Genomic DNA, 15,614 nt, shown 5'->3' on the forward strand with positions numbered 1-15,614 from the left:
CCATTAAAGCAGGCCATTGAGATTCCTATGGTGGCATAAAGCTTGGAGGAAAAAATTAACTTACAGACAAAAGTAAAAACAAAATTAACAAAAGAAGTAGTTTTGTAACGCTTTTTGTAGGTTAAGTACAGTTCTTGTTCTAAAGATGACTATTGCATATCCATGAACTGGCATTAATTATTAATCATTCCAATTAGGGGGACAAACAATTATAAGAGAAAGGGGTATTAAAAAATAGAAAAGTAAAATCTGCAGAGGCTGGGCAGAAAGAGCACTATCATCTTAATGTGTGTAGGGCTTTAATTATTAATCTTAGAGGACAGAGCTGTCATTAATTCTATAATGAAACTGAATTTGTTTCCTTTCACTCTGAAACTAGTGTATAAACAGTCTCATTTGCATATTCATCAAACCTCTGATCTGACTGATTAAAACACAGAGATTGAAGGATTTGTCTTTTATCTGCATTTTGACAGACAGAGCTATACTCTTAAATCTTGTTAACATTGTGTTACCAGTAGTTGCTAAATATTATTTTACATATTTCAGCACACTAAACAAACAGATGCCACTCAAAATGTGGCAGGAAATGTGCTGTGTATAAGTCCTGCTTTTATATCTATATGTACACACACAGTATGTTTTGCAGAAATTGATATGGTAACATTTTGCAGCTCACCAAGCTGTATAAAAAAGCTTCTGAATCAGGCTCATGCTGTAATCTTTGTGAGCAACATTACAATCTCAGAGCATTTCTGGCTTTTCTCCACACACAACTGTCCTAGAACAGCTTGGTAATTTAATGTCTTTGCTGAGCTTGAATAGACAATTTCCATAAGTTCTCTGCGAGTTAAATATTTTAACATAGAGCTTTGTTGCTATCATACATCTTTAAATGGTGAAAAACAGGATCCTTCATTCTTCACTGCACAGTGCTCCATAAAAGCAGAAGCTGGCTGTACTTTGGAGAATTGCGTGCCATATAGGATAGATTTAGAGCTGAGAAAGAGAGCTCTGTCCCTGCCCTGGCCCCTTATGTAAGATAAGAGGAATCAGATTGGCATAAAGAGGCCCTCAGAAGCTCTATTCCTGGCCGAGGGACCATACCCCTGGCAGCACATGGTGAAAGGTATTTTAAAGATGCCGTCTGAGGACAAACTCTGGAGTCCTCATGCTGGGCTGAGGAGGGAGAACATGGAAGGGAAAGGCTGCAGCACATCTGTCCAGCTGCCACGCAGCTGCTGGTCCCCTTGGGGTCATTCCAGGGGAATTTCACAGCCCCCTCCTGCAGTCTGTGACTGGGAGGATGGGGAAGTGTTTGAAACTATTTCACTTCTGCTGGATTATGTGGTTTTGAGCTGTTTCTCTTGGAGATGGCAGAATCTCACCACAGATCTTTGGAGCTGTTTTGGTTTTTTTTTTATTTTGTTGTGGAAAAATAAAACTCCAGTCACAAGAAGCCATGCCTAGAGGATTACTCCTGGAGGCTTTCTGAGTGCACATTTTGCTGCATATAATGTTTTCAAGGCAATCTAATTTCTAATCTAATTTCATATCTTCTCTAAAGAAAGTGCTCTGCCTCCGTTAACTCCTGAAATACTATCAGTAATTCTATGAAAATTGAAAGTGAAATATCGGTATGGGACATGTAATTGTCATTAGGATGGAGAATGACAAAATGGTTCAGAGCCAAATGGCAAAGTTTCCCATTCTCATTTAAATGGATAACTTAGCTGTACTATTTCTGACCTTTTAATGCTTATATTCTTTACTTCAGAGAGCTATCCCACATTCTAGATGTGCCAAATGTTCTTGAAAATAGTCTCTCCTGCGAGTGAGCTGAGATGGCCACTCAGGTGCCATTTTAACTACTGTATTCATTCTGCTGTTATTGGCCTTGGATAACTTCAGATTTTCTTTGGTTTGCCCCAACAGATCAGAAGTTCAAAATCTGTGAGCACTTTTTCAAATTGTGGAATTAATTTTTTGCATATTAATGATGTGAATCTCCTCTCAGCAAATACTATGCATTATTTCACAGCACAAATATTATAATAATAATAATTTAATTATAATTAGTTAATAAATTATAAATTAGTTAATTTATAACTCTTATAATAATAATAATTTAAAACTATTTTTATATTTCTGTGAAAATATAAGCACAGGCACATTTTACATTACAGGACTTATTTTATGATATTTATTCAGTCTCACGTACAAAGCTATGTGTGTAGCATTATAGCCAATTCTTAAGAGTTGGCAAAATTTTGGAGTGTATTGTCATTTGAAGCTGCTAGTTCAAATTGTGTGTGATTGAAGTGTGTGGACAATTGATGAGACCTGCACCTCCACCAGTATTCCATGGACAGGCATAATAAATTAAATGAGCTTTGGAAAGCCTGGCTCAACTCCTACAGCCCACTTTACAAATTGACACTGGCTGGGCATTATTTTCATTACTCACTCCAAAGAGAACCAGGATTAATCAGAGCCAGATACTTCCTTTCACTCCATTAGGCAATGGTGCTTCCAAATTACACTTGAGGAGAATTGTGACTGCACATACAAACCACGAGCCTCAAAGGGACTTGCAGAGTACACAGAGACTGGAATATGGAATTCTGTTAAATTAAATATTAAACACACATATTTTAAAACAAGAAGGCAATATGTCTAATGTAGGGCTCTGTAAATGAGCCGATCTCTTAAGTCAGGTAAGGAACACTGAAAGACACAGGCTGCAGCACAGAGTGCTTCCTCCTGCCTCCACACCACTTTGGGCTGTGCTTTTAATTTACATGAGTTACTCCTGATTCATGCTGGTACAGAGAGAAGCAGAATGATGCCCTAAGCCTGTGAAACTGCACACCAGATGTCACATCGCCGCTTCGCTGACCAAATTTCCTTTATTTACTGACTAAATGACTTCGTACCCCAGTAAAAATACTTGATCGGTTCTACCACTTTCTACTGGTCCATTTTTAACTGCTCAGTTATGAACGTTTTAAAGCATGAAGCAAAGAAAATAGGCAGTTTTTCTAAGGTTAAAATTCCCATTTCTGCATTCAACTCTGGGTTATGTAATAACAGCTCTGTAAAAGAAAAGTATACTCTTGGTCTTTGGAAAAAAATTGAAGTTACAGGCTTCTGTGTAATGTAATGTACCTCTGAAATCCTGTTGGTGTCAGATACTGTATTTTCCAATGGATTTGACTATAACTAGGTTGAAATGTCATGTAAATGTAATTTGTGGCAATTTACTTGGCCTGAAAAAGGCCACAGAAATAGTGCTTAGGAAAAGTAAATCCCCTTTCTCATTTCTCAGTAGTGTAAAAGTGCAGCTATGTATATGTTCAGGACACATTATCTTTATGCAGTGGTGTATTTTTTACTCCTATAGTGATGCTGTTCCCAAAACATTCGTAATATGGATGTCATCCCAACACTGTATGTGAGATTTTAAATGTTCTTACAGCTATTTTCTTAGCTGGATTGGATACCAGCAGAAGTAGAGTTAGACCTAAAAATAACACCACCAGCAGTTCTTTCCAAAATAAAATATGATTTATAGCATATAATAGCACAGTGTGCTACTGGGGAAATTATATAAATAACATGAAAAATTACAGGGGACTATTTTATATCATCAGTTTTAAGGAAAATTTCTTTGTTACAATTTAAAGGGAGTTCTGGGAGATAACCTGGCCTGTGGAACCAGAGTAGGAAGGATAGGTGAAATGATACTACTGAATTTTGCCATCTGTCTGTAGGATATATACAGGAGTTCATGGTAAAACCAAGAAATACTTTGGTGTAAGTTCGCAACAATATATAGTTTTTGAAAAAAACAAACAATAAAATCATCATTTGCAGTTAATATCATGCAAGGTTACTAAATGCATAAGCTGGACATTTCTTAAATTACAGAAAGAACACTGTTAGATGAAGTAAAATAATTTCTAGAAAGATTTGCATTAACCACTCTTTATCTAATTATGAGTAAAAGTATTAAATTGTGAAGAAGGATTCAAATCTTAAATCGTCTTTACAGCTCATATTTTATAACTACCATTCTCCATTAAAAAAAAAAAAAACAAAAAACACACACACAAAAAAACCACCAGAAACCTCTTGGAAAAAGCACTTCACCAAAAAAAGAAGCTTTGAGCACAAAAATCCCACTGATGTAAGAAATCATCTGAAGAAAAAAAAAAAGTTATGATCTATTTTATTAAGAAAAAACTTCCTGAAAGAAATGACAGTAAATGAATTATGTGTGACAAAGTTAGTCTAAGCAAACTGTTTTCATGCACAGGTCCTACCCTTTCATCTTGTAGACACTCAGGGAAACCTTTGGAAAGTCAGTGACTTTTCAGAAGTTTTCACTGGACTTTTTGTAGCTGTTTAGGTTGGCCTTTTACTTCATGGCTCTTCCCATTTCCAAGTCAGACTCTTCATCTCACCTTTACTCCACACTTGTCCTTCATCTGGCTTGCCCTTTCTCTGCCTCAAATCTAACCTTCCCTTTTCTTTCCATTTAGTTTATACTCTCCTAAGCTAGCTAGAAGAAAGAAGCTGTGGTATTTGTTTTCTGCTCTTATGTTACTTATCCTGCTTTGTTCTTTCCTATTCATTCCCCTTATCTCTTTGAGTTGTGAAGGGCAAATCCAAAATAGCTGTGAGGTCTTTTAAATACCAGAACTGCACAAGGTAGTTGTGTTCTCCGCTATGCGCTCGATATCCCCACCTCAGTGACATTTCACATGACTAAATATCCTGTTCTAGGACTTGTCTTCCTTGTCCTTCTGTCTTCTGTGTTACCTATTTGCTCCATCCTTGAATATGTACTCCTGCATTTCCAGAAATGCTGGAATAATATGTTGCTTGTCCAGGCTTCAACACGGAAAGGGAACACTAATGATCCAGTCAGATGTCCTGAAATGGCTGAACTCACAGCTAGGAGCAGGAAGGCATTTCAGGGTCTGGCTCTTTTTCTCATGGCAATGGCAAATTTCAAGTAAAGGCAGGTTTTACTCATTCCTGTCCTCAGCACTTTCTCCTACTTGGTTGAGTGCCACAAAGCTCTATTGAGTAACTTTAATTCCACTGTGAAACCTACTGGTTTGTCTACGTAGAGAGTTCAACCTCAGATCTAGGCAGTTGCCTTTAGTAAGTGAACCCTAAGCTTCTGGGGACATGAAGAACCTATTTTTACTTTCCGTGTTCAGTGCTGACTAGAATCCCTGTTTTTTATTTGGTGCTTGGGAAATAACATGGTACAAGCAATTAATATAATCCCATAAAAACCCCTCAGTCTGAGGTCCTGTGTGTACACCAACATAAAGCTTTTTCATGGTTTTAAAGTCTATTTAGCTGCCCTGCAGGCCACAAGTGTTTTTTGAGGGTATGTAGAGCCCTGAAAAAATCCTAGAATGCCTTCAGTCTTCTTGCACTTCCATTTCCAGAAATTTGTTTTCCCTGCTTTGTAGCAGAGCACTAAGCAATAATTACCATGTTGATAGTGATGCTGGATGTACTCGCACGGAGGGGAAATCGTGCTTTGTGGAGCCATTAACTACATTTGCCCCGTAGCACTTCACTGCATTGACTCTGCTGGGATTTTGGCTGTGTTTGAGCTGGTTTTTGTTTAGATCTCCTGAGTGGTGACTGTGTAATGCATCTGTGGGGCTGGAGTAGTATTTTAATCTTTATTCTTTGACTGTAGACCCAGAAGATGGTTAGCCTGGCTTGCATTACCTGTAGGGCTGAAACCTTGGGATTGCAGGCTTATTTAACAATTTCAAAGTCTTCTCAGTCCAAATGATTTGGATTTATGTCTTTTAATTTAACCAAATAAAGAACTATTTATTGATTAAACTTTATACCAGCTCTAGAATGTAAGTATAATATATTAAAATCTCTGAATACTTCAGGCAAAATCTTGTTCATGTAATTTATGTAAACTGTAATTTATATGGCTCCAATCCAGCAAAACACTTAAGTGTAGATTTAAACTTAAGCATGTTAAATAGACATGTTGAAGTCACTGGCACAGTTCATGACATCAAGTTTAATGTGTGTAAAATGTCCTTAAGCTCCAAGATCAGAAAAATCAGAACTTAGACCATGTGCCCTAATTCTTTGTTATGAACTCATACTACCACCATAACAACATACCTACAGGCAGAAAATAATAATAAAAGTCCCCTTTTTGGACTTCTCTATAAATATGCAAAATGTCTGTGTTTAAAGTGAATCCCACCATTGCTCAGCAATCTGTATTTTTTCTAGGAGGAAGGTGTGCATTTGAGGCCTTCTGCATAAGTGATTTATGCTGATCCTGGAGTTCTTTGTCCTTGCCATGCACATGTTCAGTAGAGACTTTATCCCTTTTGTCCTTAAGCCTTGAAAGCTAAAAGCTGCCTCTAGGAAGACTTCTGCCTGTATGTCAGAAGGGATTTGGGGAGATAACATATAGAAATGAGAAAATAAAGACATAAGAGCGTATTTTGATGCAGATTATAAAATAGTAGAGACCAAGGCAGTGTAGCTTGTGTGGCCCCAGCTGGCTGAGTGCATCCTTACTGTTGACCCAAGTATTTGAAGGTACATACTTGAAGAGAGGAAGTAAGGCTCATGAAAATATAATAAATACAAGGAAGCACAGCTGAGAGATATTATGTGTAGCCTGTGATCTGTGGTTGATTTCAGTGTGATTTTAATGATCCTCACTTTTCTGCACTGTTAGCAAAGTATTTTTGAATCAAAGAATAGTACAATGATGAAGCGCATAAAACTTACATGTCAGGGAGGCTAGTACCATCCTTATTTTAAGACATCATGTTGCATATTTAATTTTTGAAGACTATGATATTCCTGGAAAAGACACAAAGAGTATTTTCGTAGAAAATGCTGCTGCTGTTGAAGTGCTGCTATTATCCACAAATATTGAAAGCAATATTTATCTTTGTTTTGAAGACAAAATGACATACAAATAGCATGAGGAGACAGAAACTTTTTAATGTAAAGCAGTAGGTACTTAATTGAAAACTGTTTTTCTCACTTCTTAGGAAATATAAGATACGGCTTAAAGCCTTTTTAATACTCTTTAAAGGCGATCTTACATGGCAACTAGTCATATGGGTACATGAAAAGAACTGCAGTCTCTGATAAAGATATTCTTTTTCATGTTTTCAAACAGCAGCTGAGCACCATACTGTGGCAGCAGAGAACAATTTGAGAAAATGAACACAGATTGAAAAGACCCCAGTAACATGACATTTCCAGTGGGGAAAAAAAAAAACAAACTAGCCAGTTTAGGCCCACAGTCAAATATTTTCACTCAGAATTCCCTAGAATTGTGGACATACCTTTCCACAGAAAGCGTGTTTTTCTTAACCACCTTTTCTGATGTTCTAATAAATATGTGACATGGAGGAAGACAAAGGAGAGGTACTGTCCATTTCAGGAGTTTTCATGAGTATACATGAAAGAAAAATCTGTTTTAGAAGTAATTTTACTCCCACTTAATTTTAATTTCTCATTAATTGCATCCAATTTTGCACTTAGTCCTAATTAGTTAAAATTTAAGATGACTATTACTTTCTCAAAATCTGACAACTTCAGAAGTTTATGAAACATACTTTTTTCCTCCTGAATTATGGTGGCTTATAATAATGCATTAATATACATAATTCTATTTTTAATCAGCTTCTTAATTCATTAGTAACAGCTGCATATTGTTAAATGTTGTTTGTTTTTCCTTCCCCCCTTTTTAAAAAAACATCTTTGTTGCTTAGAATTAAAATATTAACTAGTCTTTCCATATTTATGAATTTGCACTATTGTCAGCATGGAATAAGGGAAAATCTCATGCCTGTCTTTAAAGAAAACCCCCTTTATTTTTAACTTTGCTCTGACAACCTCCAAAATTTTGCATAAATATCACTGAGTTAAGGTCCATGACATTCTTCTGACTGCAGTGTCATTTTATGGGAAAGAAGGCTACTGCAGAGACCTGGACTGCTTGGAAGCAGCCTGTGGGAAAGCCTTTGGTGTTCATTTTGAGAGGTCAGCCACAGCAGCCTGATAATTTAGATGGAATTCAGGATCGAGTCCTCCCATCCCTGCCAGGACCCTGGACAGCGCAGCCCATCCCAGGCGCTCCCAGCAGCTTTCCACGTTCGCTTCCATAGAGGCTGAACACACAAACTTCTCTTTTCAGAGCTCCCGATGCACAAAACTGATCCCCAACTACTGACATGTACATCCCAAAAATAAGTTTAGTGGTTTGGAAACCAGGCCCTGTTTTTGTAGCTCCTCAGATGATGGTTGTAGTTTTCAGGAAAAGAGCTAGAAGTGCAGTCTGCTATTTTGCACAGTTTATGTGATTCAAAAGCTCAAGTCTGTTTTTCTTATTTGCTTCTGAAAATGAAAAATAGCCTGTAATGTGTTATGTCTGATGGGAAATTCATAGGAATGTCAGAGATGACTGATTAAGGGGCACTTTGTAGATTAACAGATGATGACTAAAACAGAGGTTGATGGTACTGTGGTGAAAAAAATAGGAGATATTTTGGCAATACAGTGACATCCATCAAGACTTGTCGAGACCTAGACATAGATATTAATCCAAACAATGAATATTTCAAACTCTGAAAGGTACTATGTAGAACAAGAATAGTGTTGCTGCACACAACAGGGTGCTCAGCAGCATTGCATTTTCTTTGTCTCCTGAGTGGATATAATATAGTCTCCTTCTTACCTTAGTCTGTCTTCCTCTCTAAAGCTTAAGGAAATAGTCCAAATCTTTGGCAAGGTGTAGGTAATCAAGTTATCACCATAAATTACTTTGCTGTCTTCTGTGTGGGTACCATCTATCTCTTATGGGAATTAATGATATAGAGGTTCCTGGAGAATTTATAAACGGTTTTGGGGTGGCTTGTTTCTTGTTTTGGTTTTTTCTTTAAATTTTAGTGGCCTCTTAGTGGAGAGTCCAGACAATTTATGTCCTTGCTCTCAAGGGAACAAACTGCTCAGAATGTGAACTCAGGAAAACAGAATATGTGTTCCAAAGGTGTACGTTGCTGCTGTTGTAATCATCCTTACAAGATACTGTGGCAGGACCAGATTTGCCTTCAGCTTCAGCTGATTTTGAAATCCATCAGAGCTTTAGGAATAAAACTACACATATCCTCTAGATTTCTTTTATAGAAATAGATAAGGTTTTGTAACAGCAAATAACACTGTAGAGCTGACCAAAATTGTCCTCCTATAAGTGAGACTTGGATGCACTCAGACCAAATAAGATTGTAGACTCATACTACACAAACTCATAGGAAAACAGAGGAAAAGGTGTTGTATTCCCCGTGGTCAAACACAGTTCTTGTCCATTGTGGCTGAAACTCCCATTAGCCATGGCAATCAAGGAGGGAAATACACAGCAACAGATAACATCTAATTTAATGCTGACAAAGAGGTGGGATGCATTGATCTGTTTGGAAGAAAACTTAATTCTTTTTCATTCCTATAATTCAGATTTTCTCATTACTGGACACAGATGGCAAAATATAATTTTATTAACTATGACCATTTGTCTTGTGGTTCATCAATTAAATTGCAGAGATTACAGAGCCTGGTTCATGCCAGCCATTAACAGAAACAAGTTAGTAGCTAGAGCTATACTGCAAATGGCTATAGATGTTGCATACAGTGCTTCAAGATCATTTGTTGCTATGACAATAATGGAGCAAAATGACTGTGGTCTCTGAAATCTCAGATTTTTTTTTTTATCTTCCCAGAGAAATATAGGCAAATACAAACTCTTATTTTAGAAATCTGGATTTCCTCTAGAACTGCAATGAATTTATGTATGTTACAATACAATGAATTTATGTGTACTGCTCTCTCTCTGCTCATTAGAAAGTCAAATCAGAAAAAAAAAAGAAAATCAATTTATTGCAAAGCTCCTGGACAACAACCATTTCCCCTTCTATGTACTGCAAAGTCAGTATGAACCACCAGGTAGTACCAAGGAAAGTAAACTGATGGTTCCTGTAGCAGCCATCTACAGAATCTCCTGTACCACCCAAGCAAATTTTTGGTAGAAGTGAATGAGAACTGCATGCCAAAATCTGTCCTGTTCTCATCTGTCTTTCCTTGTTTGATAAGAACTGCACCTTTGTTAATATTTTTACAAACTGGATTCAAGAAATTAGTTCCACAACAGTTTCAAGTGTTTACATGTAATACCACAAATTTTCTGACATGCTCAATCTGAAAACTTGGAAAGAAAGAAGTTCTCTCCTGCAAATGGGGACCACAGAGTAATTGCTCCTTAATCCCTTTTTAAAGATAACCTAGGGGAGTGACCCTTTTTTTATATTTATTTTTTGAAATGCAGATAAGCTCTCTTTTCTTTCATACAGTCACAAATTATTATCTTTACATGCAATAGTGCTGAATCACAAGTTTTAGAAAGACCTTGGACTGATCATGATCCCTAAAATGCTAATTCACAAAAGACACCTTCTTTGATTAGCTTCAGAAGTTGCTCCATGTGGTAGAAAGTAGGATAGCCTGTACTCTGGCAGCAGCACACACGATGTGATTTATTTAAAAAGTCAACTGGAGATGTGTCTTTAACTCCATAGGGAGCCCATGTACACAGACAGTTCAGAATATTGGGCTTTTCTGGGAATTGTGTTGCACAGAAATTTACTAGAAATCACAAAGGTGTTTCAACATATTCTTTATTTGATTCAAATACCCCATAATGATGATAAGGCAAGGATTGCAGCTGACTGCATTGCAGTAATGTGTCATGATAGTAAACCTCTGGAGCTGATCACACATGATCAGATCTCCCTGGCTGCACTTAGCCTGACTGCACTGGTGGCAGATGTATTTCAGCAATGATCACGGACAGAATTCCTTACAGCAGCTTCATACCCCATTCTGTGTGCTGGGAATACCCATCTGCACTCCTGGCTGCAGCCAACATGAGCACAAAATTTTACAGTTTTTGTTCCAGGGACAGTCCACGTTTAATCTCTCTGGGAGACACCTTCACCCTACTGGAGTTGTGTAAACTAGTTGTTGCTCAAATGATCCCAAATTCTAAAAGCCTGTTCAACAATTCTGTTGACAGCTAACATACAACCAAGACTGTTTTTTTTTCAGAAGTCCATTGCATCTCAAAGCATTATGTGTGGATATATCCTGATTTCAAAAGGTCATATTCATTACAAGTAGAAACATCATAACTAACAATAAACTGGAATCTATCTGAATGTCATTAATTTCTATAAGGAAATGTGATAACCCTCACATTTCCTGTCTCCTAATCAATACCATTTGAAATATTTGATGTTTTAATATTGGTAATTTTTAACAGCCTCTCCTTTCCATTTTTCTTTTTTTTTCTTCCTTTTACATTTTTAATCAACTGAGTATCTGAAAGTGCCGCAGTCAAGCTGAGTTTTTCATAATACTCCATTCAGTTTCTATAGAATTGGGTAAAGGCCTTTTTTTTTTTTTGTTATTATCAAAACCACTTCCATTATTCCTCTCATTTTTCATGACACCTGCACTGGAGCATTGGTCACAACCTCCTTACCCTCCCCCTGTCCAAGCTGCTGTCCTTTGGAGAACAATGTCAGTGACAGAGGCAGCAGGACATGATCTGAAATCTGACTTCTCCTGAGCTGTGCCTCATTACAATAAAGGTTCTCCTAGATTACATCTAGATGGTCTGTTTGTTGTTTCAGAATTAACCAAATTATTTCTACGTTTTCCTAAGTTTCCTGCTTTGAAGATATAATTAACTTCTAAAATTCCAGGAGCTCTTTAGACATCTACTTTTGCATAGCTAAATTATTCAGGAATCATCTTGATTTAATGGCTGTTTAGGTGGTTTTAACACAGATATCCACTCTCACACCATCAAAGCCACAAAAGAAACAGAGACATGAAGTTATTCACTAGTACCTTGTAGATACATTCTGACTATTGAGTAAATCAGTGAGGGACCTATTGGAGTATTTAACATCCTTTATGTGATGAGGATTGTCTTGTGGTTTGGATTTCTTTGCATAAAACAGTTCTGGCATAGTTTCTTCTTCAGCAGAGCAAGGATTAATTTGTTTAATTTACTGTTTGGGAGTTTCTCACAGTGGCATGCACACAAAGGCAACCATGCATAATAAATATTCAAGTTGTGTACAAAGAAATGTCTTTTTCCTGTAAAATCACCTTGCACCTTCTGCACAATGTGTCTTTATAATTTAAGATGGCAGAGAAGACAGGAGTTTCAGAGCCATGGCCAGCAGTGAAAGCAGGGAAAAACGAGACAATTCTTAGAGAAATAAAGATGAGATCATGCAGTTACCATGAGATCCATGTGGATGCTTTCAGTGGCTGTTTGTCTTTGTGTCACGGCTGAGCCCATGGTGACACACAGCCTTTGTGCTTGTTTAACATTCAGAAGACACTTGTGACAAATAGGGTCATGTAATGATGATGTCTTACCAGATTTGGGAATATGTATTGCTGTCATTACTTCAGAGGTCAGTTTTAGCTTTTTTCAAATTAGGATGCAGTCATCTTCAATCACACTGTAAATTTTGGGAAAATGGTTGTGATGAAATTTGGGAAATGTCTGTGAAAAATGTGCAGAACCGTTTGCTGGGTTTTTTTCCATATATTGGTAGCATTTGAGGTAAGGTTGTTTCTTTTCTTTGTCTATTACAAATTAATGCGAAATACAAGAGCCTTGGAGTAACTGTGCAAATCAAAGAACTTGGATGTGTCCATGTTTGTATTAAACAAGAGAGAAATGCACAATACTTTCCTTGATTCTGAGAATAGATTCTAATGTGGGTCATGGCAATAGTTTCAAAGGCAATTTTTAATATTTTAGTGTCTATAATCCTCTGCAAGTGAGCCAAGAAATGCACTCAGGAGTGTGATCATTCTGCTTGAAGTCATCCTCAAGTTCTTACTACACTCAGTGAGCTTTCACAAGAAAGGTGGTGCTTCAGAAATTGTAAAATATATGTATAGTGTTGAATTTTCAGAATGGATATCCACCCCCTACTTATCTGCCGTATATTAATTTAAGACATCTATTTTAATAAGTCCCCAAATAGGATTATTTCCCTCATCTGTTTTGGAGACCTCTGAGCATTTCTTGGAAGAAATGAAATGGTAAAGAGCAGCTGTTGGAATTTGGTGATGCTAGAAAGGGGATAAATCTTATAGTCAAATAATCCAAATTACTAAAAAGAACTTGCTTATATCTATCTACCATTGTTAAAATTCTGTGTTCCTTCTAAGTGCCTACTTGTTCAGGAAAGAGAAATGTGTGCATTTGGTTTTGTCCATCAGAGAGCTCAGAGACAGAATAATGTTCAATCATGATGTTAATCCCAGCACAACAGTTTCTACTGAAGTGACTCTATAGAGGATTTATTCTCCCACCTATGCAGGTGAACAAAGAATTCTTTTAATGGGTGGTGCATATACTGCTGTAGAAGAATAGACCCCTTTGTATTAAAATTACATGCCTGGGATTTTAACATGAAAACTGAAAAATCCCACTGTGTAAAACTGACTTAAACTCAATTTCCCTCTCCTCCTTTTACAATGTCAAGATGCCTGAGTGCTCAAGTGACTGAATAAGTACTAAATATTTAATGCATGGAGGTTACATTAACTGAGTCTTTGATCTGAAACTTCTTAAAAACATCTTAAAAGCCCTTCAAAAACCGGTTAGTATTTCATTACAGTCACTTAAAATAGATTTATTTTATCAAAACATCCTGTCAGAAACCCCAGAGCTGTGATTAATAACCTGCAGCATTTTGACTAAAGCATCTCCTAATACTGGTTTCATAGTGTATCAACAGATTGCCATTGTGGGTAAGAAATCACCAGCTCGATTGCCTCTGTCAGGCTCTTGCAGGTGTTCAGTGTGTCTGCTGAGAGTTTGAGCAGGTATGCACAATGGAATCCATGCTGGGATTCTGCATGCTTGCTGCTACTCAAACAGAATGTCTCTCATGTAATTCTGAGATTAAATTAACTTTTTTTTCTTCGTGGAATAAATGTATTAGGGTAATTTTGTACATATGTTTTTGTAGAGTAACATTTACAAGCATTTGGGCAACATGAGGAATGGGATAGATCAATAATTTATATCATCCTGGGAAACTCCTGCATGTTTTTAATCTGTGCAGCATAATTTGAGAGCATCTCTGGCTGTGTGAAGACTCTGCCCTTTACATTGTTTTTATTGTTCAAGGGTACCAGACTGCAGAGTGAGACTGTGTGAGTATCTGCTGGGTCTGTAGAAAATGGAAGCATGCACAGCAGCAGGTTTTTATATAATTCATTTCTACTGCATCCAGCAGACCTTCTGAGCGAGAGCTTGTCCCACCCAAATCTATCCTTACCCTTTGTTGTAGATTTCCTTCTCATTGGCTTTGTGCACCTCCAGATCCCACTCTGAAATTCCCACTGTTGTTTTTGTAACACATGATGTTGTGTCCTAACACAACATGAGCACGAAACTTGGGATCTTAAATGATTAATCACAGACCACCTGGTCACTCTGGTGCTGAATCTCGAAATGTGCTTCTGGTTCAGGAGGTTTTGCCTCCTGCCCATCATTTCTGCTTTTTAACTTATACCTGCTTAACCATTGGAAAGAAACTGAAACAGTTTGGTAATTGTTCTGCTTCCTTCTCCTCAGTAATCAGTAGATTAAAGCAAACCACTGAATGTATCCTAGGATAATAAAGAAAATTAACCACTAGGTTCTGAGCTCACTGTATTTGCACATGGAGTCACTTGCCATTATTTTCTCAAAACAAAAGTTAAGGATTTCTTCTCCAGTCTCCCATAATATTAGCAAAAGGCACGTGGCTGAAGGCTCATGAACCACTTTGAAAACACATTCCTTGTTTCTTCAGGGAAATGTGCTTTTGTCAGTGTATACCTTGTGTAGAAAATGTTTTGCATATAAAAACCACGTGGAGATTGAATCCTGTTATATAAAGCAAAGCTGGCTTTCTGTGGAGTTCTTTGTAGTACCAACATTAAAAGGGTTGTTATAAATAAGAGTGGAATATAATTATAAATGCCCTTCTGAGGAAAAAAAAAACCTTGATTACCTTTGAATTCTTTTGCCCTTTAAAAAGGTTATATTTAACTGGTTCAGTTTCTTACTTGATGTTTCAGTTTCCCAAGGGAAATCAACCTCCAGAACGAACAGTTTCAATTGGGTTACATGACTTTACTTTGTGTCTTGCATTTGTTAACAGACAGGTTATATAACACTGCAGGCTAAATATACATTGCTCTGTTTTCAGCTACCTCTGGTACTGCTGTGTTCAGAGGGATGACCAGACAAGTGGGAAGTGGCTTTTGAAAGTTCTGCTGGAATTAACCCCTCCTGCTAATAGCATGAACTGCTTGGGAGTAGAGGCTTCATGAGCAGTGTGAGGCTGTAAACCTTAAACTATAGAATCATATTAAATCTAACATCCTTGATGTTTTTTTATGGCCAAACAGAAGTGGGTCAAATTCTGCCCTTTTTCCCAATGGCATAT

At 37.2% G+C, this 15,614-nt stretch overlaps 1 protein-coding gene across 2 annotated transcripts in view; it reads left to right on the forward strand.

Moving 5' to 3' along the window:
* Nucleotides 1–15,614, forward strand: part of LOC110469882 (BEN domain-containing protein 5) — an 876,525-nt gene that overhangs the window by 350,446 nt on the left and 510,465 nt on the right. The gene's annotated exons all lie outside the window — the stretch shown is intronic.

The sequence above is a fragment of the Lonchura striata genome, chromosome 9 (assembly GCF_046129695.1).
Source record: "Lonchura striata isolate bLonStr1 chromosome 9, bLonStr1.mat, whole genome shotgun sequence".
NCBI classification, from domain to species: Eukaryota; Metazoa; Chordata; class Aves; order Passeriformes; family Estrildidae; genus Lonchura; species Lonchura striata.